Source organism: Melozone crissalis, unplaced genomic scaffold, assembly GCF_028551555.1.
Source record: "Melozone crissalis strain CALT ecotype California unplaced genomic scaffold, PUWL_Pcris_2 ptg000111l_1, whole genome shotgun sequence".
NCBI lineage: Eukaryota > Metazoa > Chordata > Aves > Passeriformes > Passerellidae > Melozone > Melozone crissalis.
This window is the reverse complement of record NW_026535888.1, coordinates 175,677-194,738: the sequence shown is the minus strand read 5'-3', so window position 1 is coordinate 194,738 and position 19,062 is coordinate 175,677. Positions and strand designations below refer to the sequence as shown.

The 19,062-nt window shown below is 52.0% G+C and overlaps 1 long non-coding RNA gene across 2 annotated transcripts; it reads right to left on the bottom strand.

Moving 5' to 3' along the window:
• Window positions 1-242: 242 nt before the first annotated feature.
• Window positions 243-4,595, bottom strand: LOC128947961 (uncharacterized). 2 transcript variants are annotated; one of them, XR_008484070.1, is made up of 4 exons: window positions 4,361-4,595; window positions 3,657-3,787; window positions 2,199-2,324; window positions 243-261 (listed from the first exon to the last, which is right to left on the bottom strand). It is a non-coding gene; the product is annotated as an uncharacterized LOC128947961 (long non-coding RNA). The 2 variants fall into 2 exon arrangements; XR_008484071.1 differs by having other exon boundaries at window positions 4,417-4,595.
• Between the last annotated feature and the right edge of the window lie 14,467 nt (window positions 4,596-19,062).

The window sequence follows — 19,062 nt, the reverse complement described above, 5'->3', positions numbered from 1 at the left end:
CAACTTGAGGCCATTTCCTTTTGCCACGTCACTTCTTACTGGGGAGATCTCGGTACTTCAACCTTACCTGCTCCTTCCCCGGAGCTCTCTGGCTTGCCTGCATGAGAGGAGAAACACTCCCAGCACAGGAACGGCAGCTCAGCAGGTCCCACACCGAGGCAGGGGAGCAGCTGTCCTCACCACGGCTCCCGTGTCAGCTCTCACAGATCGGCTCTGCTCTGCCTCCCGGGGGCAGATCTCTGCTCAGCGCTTCAGAATTGCCTGTTTGGAGGAGGGGGAAAAAACAGGTTAGCCAAGATTTTTATCCAGACTTATCTGATGTCTTTGCCTGCTTTGCCTCTTCCTGACTTCCTCCTGCTAAGAAAACAGCTGCCTTTGGACTTCTAGGGGCAACTGCCACGTAATGCTTGAAAAGGAACTACAGAAAAGTGCCTCATTTTTAAAGACTCAGCCAAGAAGACAGACAACTGCACCTTCTCCATCCCCACTGCCTGCAGAGCTGCCAGGCACCAGGCCAGCTCTGCTCCTGCTTCCAGTTGTTCCCAACTCTGCTGCAAGAACTGAAGGCTGCTTTGGCGTTCCATTGCTCCGCTTCTCCCAAAAAAGATCTTTCAGTGCCGTTCTCCCTCCACGGGAAGGGCCCTTCTGTCTCACACGCTCGGTGACACGAGGCTGCGCGATGCTGCAGCAGCCTCTGGTCCAGCTGGGAAGGGCTTTCTTCCTCCTCTGGCACCTGGCTGGCACAGGTTGCTCACACACGCTGGGGCTGCCCCATCCCTGGAAGTGTTCGAGGCCCATTGGTGCTCTGGGATCAGGCTCAGAGCAACCTGGTCCATGGAACCATGGCCCTGCCCACGGCAGCAGGCTTGGAACGAGGTGATCTTTAGAGCCCCTTCCAACCTGAATTATTCCATGATTCTATGAACTCAAAAAACTCGGGGAAGAAATCTGTAAAGGTCACTAAATACATAAAAGCATATCCCCATCAACATAATTTTGAATGAAAAGTATATCTACAAACAGGGAGAAATATTCTATGGATTTGCTCTTGCTACCTTTCAGGCGTAATTTTAGCTATCACTTCCAGTTTTAAAATATTCTCTTTTGAAATAATAAGCAGTGTTAAAATTTTAGCATTTTTACACTATTGCAGAAGCAAAAATTGCTGACAGTCAGGCCGTGTCATTCTTTATGGAGCAGAGCCATTGTGACAGCATTCCTGGGACAGAAATTTTACAGGACGTCACTCCACAGAGAGCACCAAATTCCATATCAGTTGGCAGTTCAGCTCCTCCACATCAGAAAGCTAAACTAGGACAAGACAGCCTCGGGATTCACGAATGGCAAGGCAATAAGAGACACGCCTTAATAATATCATTACAATTTCCACAGATCTGCCACCTGATCTGCGACAGCACAGCACCCTGGCCCAGAGGAAGGTGAGCCTGCCCAGGACAGGGGTGGAACTAGGTCGTTTTCAAGATCTCTTCCACCCCAAACCATTCTGCGGTGTGATGACACAGGAGAGTTGTAAGGGAGAAGAAGGATGAATTCCTTTGGAAGGATCATTGTTTGCCTCTCTAGTAGCAGGCTTTGCTGGCAGGATTGTTTTGCTCTTGCACTGACCTTGGCTGAAGGTGCTTCACCCTGCAGAGAGCGGTGACAGCCTGCTGCACACGCTGTTCTTGGGCAGAGCGCACGGAGCCAGAGGGCAAAGAGCCCCCAGCAGGTCCGTGACAGGAGCGGATGCTCCTCCCCACCTTTGGAAATATCCATTAGGGATTTTTCCAGCAGATGGCAACAGCAGACCGGCGTGGACTGCAAGGGCAGACTCTGCGGGCTGCCTGAAATCTGGCTGGGCTCCACCCAAAGCACCTCTCGGGTCTGCTCCTCCCGCTCCTGGCATTGAGCCTGGCTGGCAGCCCAGGGCATGGTTACTGGAATACAGAATAAATCAGTGCTGCAGTAAACTGCACTACAAGCTCTGCGGCTCTTGCTGTGTGTGCAGGCCTTAAAACACACCTGGTGCATTTGGAACAGATGAAAATTATGGCTCCCCGTGAATAAACATGATTTCTCTCCTAGATATCATTTTGAAAAATAATACTTCAAGGGGTGATCAGAATGGGAGCACAGACAAACACAAAGAATAAAAACTACAGCGTTTGATGCTTTATCAAAAGGTGTGTCTGCCCTACCCTGTCGGGAAGCTGGACTGCTGGACCCAACTTTGCAGCACATTCTTGTCATTGCTTCTGAGCCACCTTCACCAGCTGCTCTCGTGGCATTTGCCGTGCCATTTGCAAATTACAATACGAGCGAACCTGGAAGGCAAAACACAAGATAAATTTACAGCTGGACGGTCAAATCTTTTTCTCCAAAATGCAATCAATGTACAGCTTTCCCCTTAAGCTGAAGTACAGGCCAAATTCATAGAATCACTCGGGTGAGAGAAGCCCTTCAGGCAGTGAAAACGAGCATTTAGGTGTGGTATGAAGCTTGGGGAGCCCTGAAGAGGCCGTAAAAGTTGACTGATATTCTTTGGAAATTACAAATAAAAAATGGGAGGAATGAATTTACAATGAATCCAGTGCGGAAACGCCGCAAGGGACAGCTTGCAGGGGAGATGCCTGAAAGCCAAAGCTGTGCTTCAGTGGCATCTGAGGTGACAATTTTGCAGAGTGCCTGTAGACAAGTTTCTTTTCACTGTGAGCAGCGAGCAGCGGCTCAGAAGACCTGGCTGTAAAAAACACAGGTTATTGTCCCCAAGCACATGCCAGTGGTCTGGAAAAGGGTGACACTCATTGACATGAGTGTTGTGATTGCTCAAGGGGAGAGCTCCTCAGTCCTCCTCACTTCACTGATGCTCCCAGTTGGGGTGCAGGTGAATGGCACCACTGGGCTGTGCTTCACCTCCCTGGGTATATTCTGTGCAGGGAACTGCAATGCCATTGCAACTTTTCTGCTCTCACATCATTCTTCCAGAAAAAAACAGTACCTTGAAGAGGAAAGTGCCCTGTCCCTGTCCCACTTCCTTTGTCACTTGTGCTAACCCACAGCACACACTCCCTGCACATGTTATCTGAATGTTAACTCTGTTTACAAGTGCTGTGAATAAACCCCAATCCAACTGACAAAGTTCCTCTTTGCTCACATTTCAATACAAGGCTGGAACTATCACCTTGCAAAGAACTTTCCTCTACCAGTGCTAGATGCAAAACCAAAAAGCAAACCTAGGAATGCCTGCCACACTCCAGCACACAAAGCTGCTGCTGCTGCTGCTGCTGCTGCTTTTAATGGCTTAGCCTGAGGGCTTTGCTGTTCTTCCTTTGCTCTGCTGTGAGACCTCTTTGAACTAGCTACAGATAGGAAAGACTGAGTAAACCAGTATTCTTCATCCCATTTCTCTTAAGAGTTTGTCCTGACAGATGTCTTCTCCCTCCTGAGGTGTGGATTATAGTTTGTGTTTCCCCTTTTTTCCCCCTTTAGCCCCTGACGCATTTCACACCCTGCTGGGCAAATGCCCAGAAGTAATCAGACTGACTGAACAGGGGAAACGCAGACAAAAGAAAAGGCTGGAAGTTACTGTTCTTCTCCCAGCTGGCACCGCCAGCTCCTGAGGGCTCAGCCACGACAGCCCACGTTTCTGAGAGTACCTGCACACTCTGGGTGTGTGCAGCCCTTGGGTCCTGCGGCAGCCTGGAGCTGCAGGCTCAGATATCCACCGCGAGCTCCTGGATCCTCCAGGACAAAGCCAGCTCTCCCTGCTGCTCCCGTGTTGTTCTGCCTGTGGAGCAGGGAGGGAAGGAGAGGCACACAGGTTAGCACAGTGGCAGTGCACGAGCTGCCAGGCGTCACCCATCTGACCTGCACCAAGGAGAAAATCTTAATTTTCAAAACTTCCCATCATGCCACACAAAACACTGAAGACTTCCAAATCTGGAAGGGATAGCCTGGCATGATGCCCCCCCAGGTCACATCTTACATAAAGAGTTCTTTTTCTCCTGCACAAGGCTCTATATCCTACTTGGACAGATATACAAATATCTATAGAAACTACAGATATTCAATAAGCAATCTTAAATCATAACAGCCAGGCCTCTGTACGACCGTGCTTAACTCCTGCTGAGCTCAGGCCACCTCCCCGTTCCTCAGGCATCAGAAACCACTGAAACTCCCGTGTTTTCCTGGGGGCTGCCTGCCTGCAGCTGCCCTCCTCTCACCAACGGGGCCACCTGCCAGGCTCCCCAGGGCACAGCAGCCTCCAAGGGGAGCATTCGTCTCTTTGAGAGGTGATTGAAAGCCTGGGGGAAAAAAAAGCTCAGCGATACTGTGGCTCTGAAGGTGCAAGAATCATTACCCTGGAGATGTGCAGCTCACCTGGTTCATGCTGGGCATGCTCTCTGCTCGCTTCACCTGAGCGTTCAGCTGGAGAGATCCATTTCCACACGCTGGGCTGGGTCCATCTCCGTCCCTGCTGTGAGAAGGTGTTCGGGGGGATGCCGCTGCCCGCTCAGCAGAGGCTTCACACACTCTGCCAGCAGCAGGGGCAGCCTTTGAGGCCACACCAGCCTGGCACAGAGTCACTGAGCCATTCTGACTGTGTTAACAGCACCACGGATGACTCCCCATACCCTCGGGCCTTTATTCTCCGGCACCCCGAGCCCCGCGGCTGCGCGGCAAAGAAGGAAAGGGGGCACGGGAAGAGAGGAGCGAGAGCAGGGCATGACAAAGGGCGGCGAGGGAGGGCGGCGAGGGAGGGCGGCGAGGGAGGGCGGGCCGTGCAGGAAAGCGGCACGGGAAGGGAAAGCCCGGGAGGGGGGTAGAGGGAGGGTGGACAGAGGAGGCAGAAACGGGGAACGGAAAGGGAGCAGCGGGGAAGGGGCTGGACAGGAAGGAGCCGGGCTTGTGGGGGGAGAGGGAATGGGGGAAAGGGAGCGAGAGAAGGCGAATACGGGGAGAAGGAAGGAGGGCGAGAGAGAGGGACAGGCGGGGAAGCCTCACAGAGCCCCGGCTGCACCCCGAGCCCGGCCCGGCGCCTCGCCCGGCCCGGGAGGCTGCGCTAGGGGGAGCTCGGCTCGCTCCGGAGTCACTCGGCTCCAGTCGGCTCTTCGGCTAAACTCGGCTATTGTCGGCTAAACTCGGCTATTGTCGGCCGCATTCGGCTTCATTCGTCCCTTCGGCGCGCTTTGGCTCGCTTGGGCCCAACTCGGAGCTGCTCTCTGCGCGTTCGGCTGAGCTCGGCTCGGCTCGGCTCCCCGAGGGCGGGCAAGCGGCGCCGCCTCACGTTAAACTCGCCCGGCTCGGGGCTCTCCTGCTGCCGCGTCCCGCGGGCGGCCCGGCCATCGCACTGACACGACCGGGAGCGCGGGGTGGCACAGGAGCTCATTGGGCTGTGACCGCACTCGCGCTAATTAGCGCGCACGAGAGCGGCGGGCTCGGTTCGGCCAAGCTCGGCTCCGTTCAGGCAGCCTCGCAAGCCTGGCCTCGGTTCGCTCGAGCCCGTCAGGTTCGGCCGGTCTCGCCTTGCTTCGGCTGAGCTCGTTCCATTTGGCCGAAGGCGGCGTCGTTCGCTCGTGTTTTTACAAATATCTTTCCATATTGATTGTATATTTCTATATTTAGTTTTATACTTCTATAATACTTCTATTATTCCAAATAAAAACCCCGTCTCTAACCAAATAAATACAAAAAAGCCTTCTTTTGAACGATATTGAAATATTTTTATACTTTTGTATAATTATATTCACATTTATATTTATTGTTTCTTTTGATGTATTATATTAATAATTATATATATTATATATATAATTCTAGGAAAGTATTTAAATTATTATTTATATTATGTATCACATCTACTGCTACAACTAATTTTTTCTTATAGTTTTAAATTTTATATATATCTGGATATATTTATATTTCTATACTTAGATTTCTCCCTTTATATTATTTGTATTTATAATTTTTACAATCAAAACACTGCCTATTGACAAAAAAACCCCCCCGTTTTATTTAACTATTTTAAAAAATATTTTCATGCTTATAATTTTCATATTTATATTTATAATTTGTTCAATATTACATGAGAACACACCTGCTCCTGCACTGCAGCGGGGCTCCCTCTCCTGGGGACCTTGGGGTGCCCCCAATGGCATCAGAGCCCCGCGTCTTCACCCCCTTCTCCTCTATTTAGAAACTACACTACAACTTTTTTCTGGAAACAAAGACATTACCTAAATCCTCTCCCCGTGTCCTAGACAGATGGATATTCAGCTATTAGTTGGCTGGGCAGCAGTTTCTTAAATGGAATGATAAACAAGATGTGAACATTTTAGCTACAAGCAAATAGGCAAATCTGAACAAGGTACTGGTGGCCAACACCAACCACCAAAGTGATTTTGAAGGAATTTTTTAAACAATAAAATAATGATACCACAAAAATTAAGCAAAAAGCTAACTACTGGCTAAGAAAGAAGGAAAAATTAACTTTTGACAGCAACAACGTTCCAACCACACAGGCTTTTTCCCCATGTCATACCTTGTAACTACGTCTCTTGGCAATTCTCATCATGTATCCCAAAAGGAATAAATACCTCAGAGCGTCCTAAAGCAAAAAGCAGCACACGTGAGCTCCTCACACTCCCGGGAGGCCGGCACAGCGTGCACTGAGTCTGCAACAAATTCTGCTCACTGAGGGTCTGCAAACAAAGGTTCAGCTGATGAACTGAACTGATTTTAAAGAGAGGTTTTCTAAGCACTGAAGCACAACAAAGAACAAGCAAAAACAATTCTTAAAAAAATCTGCAAGTTTTATTTAGCATATATGCGACTGATTTCCACCCTGTGGCTTCTCGCTTTGATTCGTCTGTAGGGTCAGGAAGATGACAATGCACACTCTGCCTTCCCTGAGCCCCCCACAGCAGCTGAGCCCTGCTCCGTGTGTTCAGATCATCAGGAACTGGATTACACATACCTGGATGGACTGTGTGAGATGCAAAGCTGTGTTTCGTGTCAGGTACAAACAGGGGACGTGTGTACTTGTGATTGCGATATGTGTGGACACTGACAATGGGATAGTTGCGAATTCTAATAACTGAGGAAAATAAAGCATGGAAACAGGCCTTTGAACCTATCTTTTGTTTGCAATTAACCCTGGTTGATTTAGGAGCATTGGAATTAAGGTGTTAAAGGTGTTGCTTTTTGCTTGCATTTAATCCATAAAAAGCTCTGCAATAATAACCTTTTGAAGTACAATTTTAGAATATTACTTGTATCCTTGAAACTATAACTTTGGAATATATATAAAGGAAATATGCTTATCTCATGCCTTATGGAAGCAGAGCAAAACAGCTTGAGAAAGGAAGATGAACATCACCTCAAGGGTTTATGGTTTCGACCAAAGGGAAGCTGGACATCACTGTTATGAGATTTAGAGTCTCTGCAATTAAAAGGTGGACACACATCTGGGGAGCTGGACCCCACCAGATGGGATTCGTCTTTCTTCTTTCAGAAACTGGACCGTCACCATCTGGGGATACTCCTTTGAGATACATCCTGAGAAATTAAAATCACAGTAGTGTATAGAATTGTGATGTAATAATTTGGAATAAAAATTGCTGATGAGTAAAAGATTGGAAATAGAAACTGCTGAAAAAAGCTGATGAGTACCCCTATAAATACCTGTAACCATCAATTATCTGTGTGCAGTTGGAGGGAAAATATCCCCCACTGTACCCAGCGCTGTATTACTCATACTTTACCATATTAAATAATAAATTGATTGCTGCTTGAATATTGGCCTAGTCAAGCTTCTTATTCATAACAGAAGGAACAAACCAGGTGTGAAGACTGGAGAAGGAAAATGAGCCCACATCACTTCCTTGGGAAGAGAAGAGAAGAGAAGAGAAGAGAAGAGAAGAGAAGAGAAGAGAAGAGAAGAGAAGAGAAGATCCGGCAACTTCCAGAGGGAAGGAGAAACAGAAAAAAAGGTTTGAGATGCTGAAGTAGTGGCAGAGGTACCAGGGAGAAGAAGTAAGAGGTGAGAGAAATGGTGGCAATGAATTGCAGGGCAGGCAGAGGACACCAGTGACCCAAACAGTTTGGCACCTCCTGGCCATTGGGCAGCTGACCCCAAAAGTTCATCTCAGCTCAAAGGGCATGCACAGCCTCGGCCACCCAGTACAGGTGAAAGAACAGCATGAGGAAATGGGAGGTGAATGTCATAAACAACCTAAATACTGTCATGCATTTCCAGCAGGTTTTGCAGCCTGTACTGAGCATCTCAGTCCTGGCTGCACTGTTCCCAGACACCAACACCATTATTTCAGAGGGAGCTGATTTAATCAGTTGTTAAAATTTCAATTTGAAGTCAAGTCATTTGAATGATAAGGACCATTTAAATCTTGCTGCTCAGAAGGCAGAAGATTGGGCTGAAGCCAGAGCTTTGAGGAGCAGCCAGACAGGGACAGGTAGAGCCAGGGAATGATAACATGGCACCCACCTCAGTTTGGGAAGAATCATTTGCCCAGCAGGAGCCCAGCTCCACAGCAACATCCCTGGAAACTCTGCATCATAAATAGCAGGGAGTTCATTCATACAGCAGCAGATTTCCTGGCCTTGTTTACCCTTCCACATTTGCTGCAGCTCTTCATTTCAAAAGCCATGTGAGTACCCTGTGCTGGAAGGCTTGTCCTTCCCCTGCTCCTGGCTCTGCACCAAGATGTTCTCTGTTCTGCTGCTGACCAATGCATCTCCTGGCTCCCTACCACTGAAGGAAAAGAAATCTATTTACAAGACACAAACAGCTTTGTGTAAATCACAGCCATGGGCTGCCAGTTGTGTGCTCTCCCAGCCCAGCAGTGCCTCCTTCCCCCAGCACAGAGTGCTGCACTAGCGCAGCTCCAGGGGCGTGCTGCTATTAGGTCATGTCACCAGGGACTGGAAAGCACTGGACTATGCTCTGTGTCTTAAAAATCCAGATGTGTGATGATTATCTCATGATAGCCATTGTAGATCCTGTGGTAATGCTGTTTCTAATAATTTAGCCTTCAGGGGTTCTTAGGCTGGGATGAGCCCATGCTCTGAGCTGGAGCAAACTGTGTGCTCAGGTCTACTGTGTGAAACAATCACTGTGGTCCAAGTGCTGCCTCCTCCCTGAAAAGATGGAGCTGTTACATTCTCTTGAGTCCACATGGTGGAACCAGATAATGTCTAGTCATTGGGAGGATGTACAGCAATGCTCAAACCACTAATATCACTAAATATAGTTGCATTAAATTAAAGAAGAATACCCTTACTTTCAATTGCACTCACCTTTTTTTACCACCTGATTACATGATATATGTTGTTATAGTACTTTCCCCATATTTCTTCTTTCTATATGTGCAGCAGGAGTGGAAGCACCCGGGCAAACGACTCATCTCCCTCAGGCCAGACGTGGATTTTGACCCAGCAAACCAGAGCAACACTGACATAAAGGGGGAGTTTTGTGTTATTCAGGGAACAAAACATCACAGCAAATGACTGCCTGGAGTTTGGTGTGTTCCCTAGAAGATTTGCAAAGTAAGTAGGAAGGAAATGTCCTTACTGTTTATCACAAAAGGTCAAGTGTACAAACACCTGCAGCTGCAGACATCAGAAGGATGCTGTGTTTACAGCAGGCACTGCCCCATTCTGCTTCTGGGAGTCTTTAGCCCCAAAGAGAGCTTGTTCAGGCTGGGGGAGATTTCAAGAGACAGCAGGAGGCTCCCTTTTTCTCTATGCTCCCCTTTTCTTTATGCTTCTTAAAAACACCTCCCCTCTTCCCACCAACTGTGCAGGCACTGTTGGATGCAGCTTCCTGCAGCAGATTTCTTCTTCCTGTGATAGTGCCAAGCTCGCAGGGCCCTGCAGGAGGGACCTCTGTGAGCAGTGGGATTTACACTCTTTAACAGCAGCCATGTCCCAGTGAAGCGGTCAAGCTGGGCCAGGACTGTCCTTCTCGGACGGCCCGGCCAGCTATCCAGCACCGCTCGCAGCAGGGCAGCACTGGCCCGATCTCCGTGGCTCGGGACAGCGCCTAAGGCAAACGCCCTGTGCTGTGACAGCAGCCACGCCTTGCGGTGGGACGTGGCATGGCTTATGGCTGCAGCCAGCAGAAAAAAGAGAGCGCTCTCCAGCTGCGGGGAATCCAGGTTCACTGGGTCCCAGGGGAACCGACAGCCGGACAGGGAAGGGGAGAGACACTTGCAACAGCTTCTAAGGAGGGAGGGAGACAGGGGAGGAGTCCACCCTCTGGCCAATAGAGTTTCAGAGGGGAGCGGGACACAAAAGATTGACTTAGGGAGAACCCCAATGGGGATAACGTGAGGGTGGGGCCCTGGTCCCTGAACCAATCACTCAACGCTCCGGCTGGAAGTCTCTAGAGAGAAGGGTGCGAGCGCCGAGGGACTGAAAGGGCCCCGGGGAGGGATTTGAGAAAGGATACATTAGTCTCCAAGGCAACTGGGAAGGAGTTGGGATAACTGGCAGCACAAGGGAAGGGGAAGATAACCAGCGCAGAACCATTACATTGTAGGGGGAACAGAAAAGTCCAACTTCTGCAGAAGCAACACAACATCCCAGGACAGTCGTGGCACTGCAAACATGTTTTCCCTCTGCAGTTTCCAGGAACAGTCAAGGAGCATCCAAACTCTTGCAAAGCAAAGCTTGTTTAAAGGATGGGTTTAGTGCCGGTGAGCTTCCAAGGACTCCTCCTTTGAAGCAGCCTATGCAGGGGGACTCTGAAGTGTCCCTGTACCCTCCGAGTTTCAGACAGAGCTGGGAAAACATGTAACCCTCCGCTCACGGTGCCCAAGAGCAGACAAGATGCCGTCCCCCTTTCCCGGAGCTGGGCGATGGAAAGGAGGCTGGAATGGCAGTGATGGGTGGGTTTGTGGCCGCCCCATTTCCAGCAGTCTCTGCCTTCTCCCACTGGCCTGGCAGGTGCTCTGCAGCTTCTCCCCGTGGGAATACCCTCTGCCCCTGCGCAGAATTCAGGAGTAATGCACAGTCTCTCCCCTTCCCAGAAATCAGGCTGTGTGAGTGTGTTTGCATATGTGGACATGCCATGGCCATGTGGAAGACCATCATGTGCTTGCTCAGGATTGCAGAGCCAGCGCTGCTGATCCTCCTGGATGTGCTGGGGAGCTGGCCAGAGCACAGCACGTGCACCTCCGATGGGGACGAAACGGGTGTCTTTGGCCTGACTGTGAGTTTCTGACAATGGCCTTTGCTGGCCCCAGGGCTGCCTCTCCAGCAGCTCTCCATCCTCCTTCCCCCACTGCATCTCCCTGCCTCAGGCGCTGGCCTGAAACCTGGCCCAGGGGCAGCTTCAGGCCCACCAGGCCCCGTGCTCCCCCTGCCAAGGTCTCTCGGGGCCTCTCCCTGCTAAGCTTGGGCCCTGCCACATCCACACCACGGCACTGAGCGCTGTCTCGGGGGGCTTTGTCCTTTGCAGGCGACTGTGGTGATGTGGAAGATCCTCCAGGTGCCCTGTCTGCCACGGATATTAAAGGTGTATTTCCCCTGCCTATTTGTGCGTCTCCTCTTCCAAGTGTTCTTCAGCACTCTGGATATGCAGAGGAGGTCGATACATTCTGGAAGGGATGCCAGGAAGAGCATGGCCTTGCCACCAGCCCCAACAGGTGCTCCATCCCACTCCTCCTGTCCCTACCATGTGGCCTGCCAAGGAGCCAGTGCTCCCAGTGTGACCTGGGCTTTGCTGTGCACACAGGTTTGCAGTGCAGACCCTGAAGTCCCTGCTCTGCCTTCTCCGCTGTGAGGATGTGGTGGTGGCAATGGAACGCAGGTGTGCCTGGGACACGCTGCTCTCTCTTGACACCCACCACTATGCCGTGGGTTTGCTGGCCAGGTGAGACCCCCTTCTCCCCACTGCCTCTGACATTTGTGCTCTGTGCCCAGGTGTCCCACAAAGTCCCCGTGGTCATGGGCCAGAGGGCCTTGTCACTGAGGGACGGCCAAGCAGACTGGAAAAGGCTGGGACAGGAGGGTGCCCATGAGCAACCAACTCCCAAATGGCCCAGGCCCCCTTGCTGGAACGGTGGTGGGGAAAGATGAGAACTCTGTGAGTCACTCCTGGGAGAGGTTTGCCCCACTGGCTCAGGGTCTTGTTTCCTTTTTCTCTCGTCAGGATACTTTGCAATTCAGCCATACACTTTTGTTCCAGGATTGCATTCTACCGACTCGCCATGCTCGGTGAAGAGATGCCATACTGGGATTTCCCTGCCCTGGCATTCCTTGTGGAGGTGAGCCTCAAGGCCAGCGCTGCCTGGCTGAGCTGCCTCCCAGCCCTCTGGCCTCTCGCAGCCACAGCTGCCAGGACAGTGCCCGTGCCCTGTGCTGCTGCCTGGGCCCAGCCCTGTGTGGCTCCGGGCTCCTGCCGGCCAGCTCCCTGTCACTGCCCTGTGCCTTTCAGGTCCTCGAGTGCCTGGACTTGAGGGAATGCAGTGACAGTGTTCTGGAGATCCTGGCACAGAACCTGCAGAGCGAGCACATGGCCAGGCATTACTTGGCACTCAGAGGCCTCGTAGTGCTGGGCAAGAATCCCTTGATGGTGAGAAGGGGGCAGTGGCTGAAGCCCTGCAGGCAGCGTGGGGCGGGGCAACGCAGTCGCTTGGCCTTGCCTGGCCTTCGGGCGCTGGGGCAGCTGCTCCCAGCTCTCCTGCCTCCCGCTTCAGCTGCCCCAGTGCTTCGGGACAGGCCTTTGGCCTCTGGGCCCTGCGGCAGCAGGGTGGCCTTTCACAAACTTGTGTTCCACACAGGCTGAAAAAATGTGGAGCCTGACTGGAAGTCTTGTGGAGCTCCTGCAGGAAAATGATAGCGACATGATCGGGATGACCATTCTTCTTTTAAGATATTTGCTCCTGGATGATGGTGCCCTAATACCCATCCCTATTTCCCTGCAGCTGCCTGAGGCGCTCCTGCCACTCTTTGACAGCATAAGGCTCTGTGCCCACAGCCACAGCCACTGGCTGCTGCCCGGACCCTTGGTGCCCTGTGGAAATGCAGGCCTGTGCCCTGGGGGACCTGAAGCAGTTGATGCTGAGGTCTTTTGCCCTTCCTTTCATACAGGATGATAGCTAGGTGCAGCTGAGCTCCATGTGTGTCTTTCAAGAGATGCTGGACTCATTAACCAAAGATGGAAGAAAGGCCTTGAAGTCCCACGTGCGCCAGAGCCTGGTCCCACTCTACTTCCACTGCCATGATGAAAATCAGATTGTTGTTGAGGTGAGGACTTGTGAGGCTGCTGTCCCCCTGGGAAGGGGCTGGGCTGTCTCCTGCCCTGGCACCTTGTGGGCTGCAGCCTCCTCCAGGCTGTGGCACTGGCCTGTGGGGCCATCTGTGCCTCTCTGCTGCTCTCCAGGCCTCCTGTGTAGTACTGCATTCTGCAGCCAGATTCCTGAAGAGAAGGAATCTCGAACAAACGCTACAGGTGGATCACACATGGAGGTTCGGCGAGAGCCTGGTAAGAGCAGCCAAGAATCCTCAGCCTGGAGAAGGGCCCTGAGGGCGGTGCTCAGTGTGCGGGGCTGGCAGCTGTGCCCCTGCCCGCTGCTGCAGCCAGAGGCCGCGCGGGCTCTGCTCCAGGCTCCCACGGCCCCAAGCCGGGTGCCCATGGAGCCCTGGCCCGGCGGGGCTGCGGGGCGGGCCGGCACCGCGGCTCCCCGGGCAGCAGCCGGCCTTCTGCCCCCTCCCCTCGGGAGCCCTTGGCCAGTGGCTGCTGGCCGCGCCTCAGGGCTGTGCGGCCAGGGGAGGCCGGGGCTGGGCGCAGGCAGCGCCCGGCCCAGGGGCTGAGCCCGCACCAACCCTTCCCTCCTGCCACTCTCTGCAGCTGGCAGAGGACAGGAGCCGAGCGGCCGAGCACCTGCGCCGGGCCCTGCGCTACGTGGAGAGCCCACACGAGCCCCAGCGAGAGGCGGCCATCAGGTTCATGGGTGAGTCCCGAGCTCGGGCCCGTCCCCTCCCCGGCCCGCCGCAGCTCGGCCCCAGCCCCGCCTGCTGCCCCGGCAGCGCCAGCCGTGCCCTGGGGCGCCGTGGAGCCTCGCCTGGCCTGGGCATTGCTGCTGCCGCCCTCTGGAAGCCGTGCCCTGGGGCGGCAGCGTGCGGCGAGGGCCGGGCTGAGCCCTGCCGGGCCAGCAGCCCGTGTGGCCACAGCGCCGGCAGCGCCGCTGGCAGGGAGCTGTGCCGCTGGGGCCGTGACAGGCTCTGTGTTCACAGGCATGGCCGGGCGGCACCTGAGGGGGCAGCAGCAAGAGCTGCAGCTGATCTGCACTGGTGAGTGAGGGCAGCAGGCTGACAGCGCAGGCTGCCGGGGGGAGAGCCGCAAGCCCTGCCCCGGCTGCGGAGGGCTCTGCTCCCGTGGGCAGAGCACACGGAGCTTTCAGGGCCCCGTGGGCCATTCGTGGCCAGCAGCTTCGGGCTGATCCCCTTGCTCCCTGCTGATCCCCTTGCTCCCTGCTCCCTCCTGGCCATGGCAAGAGCCGGCTGGGATGGCCCTTGCAGGGGGCTCTCCTCGGGTCCCCGCCGATCCGGGATCTGACCGTGATTCTGTTCCTCTCTCTTGCAGCCCTTGAAGAAATGGCAGATGACATCAGCCTTTCTGTCAGAAGGCTCACTCTTCAAACTTTACACATTCTCAGGGCAGAAGCTACAATTCGATATTCCATCTTGGAGGACCTGGAAGATCGGCTCCGCAGGGCGTGGAAGAAAAGGCTTCCTGTCTCAGGGCTTGGCCGCCTCTGCTGCTGGAGCTCCATGGAGAGATTATCCCAGAGGCTCTGTCTGCTGGGCCCTGAGCCAGCAGGGATTTTCCTTGTGTTCAAGACTGTTCTTTTCTTCTTTTTGTTTTCCTTTATTATGTAAATATGGAATGTGTTACAATAAACAGACTCCCAGGATCTTTCTTTTCCTGCCCAGGATCAGTAGGGCATAGGGGAGGAGGGGGAAAAAGGTGCTTGTGCTCAGCCAGCTGCCCAGGCGTGCAGCGGGCAAGGGGCAACGGCCAGAAGCCCCTTGGCCTTTGGTGGTTCTGCTGAAGCCTTTGCGCTGGCGACAGAGCGGCTGGGCAGGGGCCGGGGCTGCAGGGATCCCTGCCAGAGCGGTGCCTGGAGATGGCCACAAGCCCTGTGCCAGGCGGGAAGCGCCATCCGTGTCCTCCTGCCCGGGTGCTGCTGGCTGCCTCGCTGAGGGCTCCCAGGTGGCTGTGGATGGGGCTGCTCTGGAGCTGCGGTGGGGCTGCGGCGCTGCTGCCGGGCAGCTTGGCCGGGCTGGGGCAGCCCCTGAGGGGCTGGGGCGCTGGCAAGCCCTGAGCAATGGGCTGTCAGAGGCCACAAGCAGCCCCCCGGCAGCCGCCTTGATCCTGACAGAGTTGACTTGCAAGAGGGATCCCGGGCACTGTGGAACTAACAGCATCAGTGTTGTGGGAAACCCAAATGCAGGGAAATCTCAGACCTTTGGTCTTGTCAGCAAAGCTTAGAATTAAGCACAGGATTTGATCTGAGACCTTGGATAGGGCTTCCAAACTTAGGTGCTAGAAACGAGAATGAGGATTTCTAGTTTCTAGCAGAGACAAGGGGACGAATGTTGAAGTGGAGGAAAGTTTGGAGTTTTAGAGTCCAAGATCTAGAAAAAATAAAAGTAGTTACAATGGAAAACAAGAAGCTTAGGATGCAGTGCTGTAGGTTCGTGTGTCATAACATGATTGGCTAAGGAAGCTTACACTGTAGCATGAGTCCATAAGATGAAATATTGAAGGGTTAGCTCCAAACCCCAAATATCCTTGTTGGCAGTGTCTTCTTGGCCAAGAAACCCTTCAAAGCTCTTGTAACTACAAGTCTTGCGGCCTTGTGAGCCATGCAGTGCAGATGTCAGCCAAACTCACCCTTCCTGTCTGTGTAGAAGTGAAGAAAATGCAATGGCATCATGTAAAAAACTCAGAGGTCCGCTCTCTAGCTCGTTCCAAACTCCTTCAACTCCTGCAGAGTGGGATTTAGTTACAAAGAGATGACAAGGACCCTTAGTGCTGCCTCTTTGACTCCAGAGCAGTTGCTTTAGAATCTTTCACATAAGCCTGTGTAGTTATGTGCCAGAAATGGATCATTGGAGGAAACTTTCCCAAGTGACTTGCATGGAGGCTTGTTGGAAGGGTATTTGAGGAGAAAGGCTCCCAGCAGAGGTCTGGGCTTTGGCCTAGCTGTGTCCCCTGCTGACTGTGAAGTGTGCCATCAGCTGCAGGGCTTTCTGGGCTAAAAAGGTCATCCAGTCACTTGGACTTGCTCTTTATGGCCTCTAAAAGCTGGACCCAATTTTGGGGCAAATTTGGAGACCGCATCTATGGGTGGATGGAGCACCTAGGATTTTCCCAGTTGCTGGGAATGGTTCTCCAGGTCCCTGGAGTATCCATCCCATCTGGTTTTGCTTGTCCTGGTTCCCTGACAGCTGGGGCCCTGGGCAGAGCCCTGAGAGCCTCTGAGCTAGAAGGGGGCTCTGATGGGAAGGCTGCCAAAGCTTCCAGGAAGGCTACCAGAGCTTCTGGGCTGGTTGCCAAGGCTTCTGGGAAAGCTGCCAAAACTTCTGGACAACCTGCCCTAGCCTCTTCTTATCAGGCCCCTAAGCCTCCTTATCTCACACCTGCGCAGCAGCTCGCGATGGTGCCTGTATATACTACGCCGCTACGCCAGTTAGCTAAATGTCTTTAGCGGAGAGAGAAACCCAGCCATCTGCCCCCCCGCTTCCCTCCTCTCTGGTCCAGCCATCCGCCCCCCCGCTTCCCTCTGAGCGGCTTGAACAATCTGCAAGGCCGTATCCTCCCTTACTTGACAGTGACAGCAACAGCGAGTCAAGTGATGAGCCGCCCGCAGTAACACCTGAGTTGGGGCAAGGAGCTCTGGTCCCTTCATCTCCTAAGAGCTCTAGTCTTACTGCCCCATGGACTTTGCCTCCATGTCAAGTAACTGTGCTTCCTCGACACCCTCAGGAGTTCTGGGAATTTGTTAGGAGGAAAGCAGTTGAAGAAAATAATTGGGACATAATAGAAAGGTTAGGTGCTCCAAGAGTACCTCAGGAGAGCAGTGCCATTGCAAATGTTGCTTGTGATAACCCTATGGCTTTTCCAGTTTTCAATAATATTCAAGAGAAACCATCGTTTACCATATTAGTGAAGTTATGGAAATGTCAAGGTGTGGGTCAAGGATTTGATTACTGGTATATGGTCTGGTCCAGTAGAATTGATAACCTGATACCCTGATAACCTGACAACCTATGCTTGTGTTTTGACAGATAATGGTCCTCGATGGGTTCCTGCTCGCTGTGTCAAACCTTACTTAGACCATGCGGGAAAGGACAGGATCGATGGTTCCGCAGCTGAGGCAGAATGTGCGGATGACACTGGCTAAGACCATATATCAGTAATTAAAGATGGATGAAGGACAGGAACGATTGCATTGAGAGTGGGAATTCTGTTGATGGTTGTGATTGTGATTTTGTGTGTCCCCTCTCTGCTTGGGTTTTTGCAAAGGGGCCTGCAAAAATCCATAGCAGCTGTATTTACAGTTCAAAAACAAAAAAAAAAGGGGGAATTGTGGAAGGGGCTAGCAGCGGGCCTGTTGGCTAAAGGAGCGAGAAGCAAGAAGAAGCTGAACCAAGGAGATCAAGGAAGGAAAGATGGGAGCCTTCTGCGACTGGAGGGGAAACGACTGGAAAGTGTATCAGCCATTTTCACTAATAAAGTGTTGCCAACTGTTGCCAACGGTTGCTAACAGTTGCAAACGGTCCTAACCGGAGATCACCCCACAGACGACACTGAGTAAGGTCTGTATGTTTTAATTTTCTAAACACTTCAAGTGAAAGTCCATTTTGATTAATAATTTAGAGACAACTGAGACTGAGACTGAGTGTGCTTGTGGTCTCTGCTTTAATGTCGTGACCGCCTCGACTGCGACACCTGGTGACTATCAAATGCCAATCTTGCATTATTTGTTCTTGGGACTGCCTCTCTTATCCCTCTTACAATTAGTGTCCTATATTGTCTCATGCTCGCTCTTCCCTCTTCCTGGTTTGGATCCCAATTAGGTGGGTTAACAGGCATTTTATCTTCTCCTCTAGGACCTCCTCTATTTTCTCTTTCCCAAATCCTCATACCCGCAGTACGAATCATTTGTATTTCTTCAGAAGAGAACAGTATTTCTAGGATAGAATTTAATTCCTCCCACGTAAAGATGTTAGGCCCTAAAAATTGGTCTAATTGTTGGGAGATGCCTATTGGGTCTTCTAATAAAGTCTTAATTTCTTTCTTAAAATTTCTAACTTCAGAGGCGGTTAATGGGGCATTCACAAAACCAATACCACCTCTGCCCGCCCCCATAGGCACTTCTCTCAGAGGAAACAACTTTTCAGTTCTCCCACATTCACCTTGAATTTTCTTTGCTTGGAATCTTGTATTATACTGATGGCTTGCTACAAGCTCATCTGGTTCAATTAATTTCTTTTCCTCTATATCTTTACAACAACAGGCCTTTTTCACTCCCTGACCTTTTGTTTGCAAACTTTCCTCCTGCTTGTGACTCTCAGTATGTTGGGGTACAGGGGATAAATAAAAAGGAGTGTTTTGTGATGTTCCAGGAATAAGAATAGGGGAAGAGGTACTTTGGGTTATGGGCTGAAATATGGGGGAAAATTAAAAAGGAGTATTTTGGAAAGTTTTGGGAGCCAAGATTGGGGTATGGACACTCTGAGTGGTACTAGAGACCAGTGTCTGGGTACTTGAGGAACCAGAGGGACTCTGCAAAACTGAAGGAGTACTAGAATGGGCAGGTTCTGGTATATTTGGGAAAGGAGATGATACAGAAGAGGGGATGCTGGGAGCAGGACAACTTGAATTAGAAGGTTGAGGTGCTTTTAAAACTCCTGTGGAAGCAGATACTGAAATTTCATCCACCTCGTGAGATGGTACTGAGGGGTACAAGGTTGGAGGGGGAGGAGGAAGGTGGTCTATAGGAGGAGTTGGTTGAGGAGGTAACGGGAGGT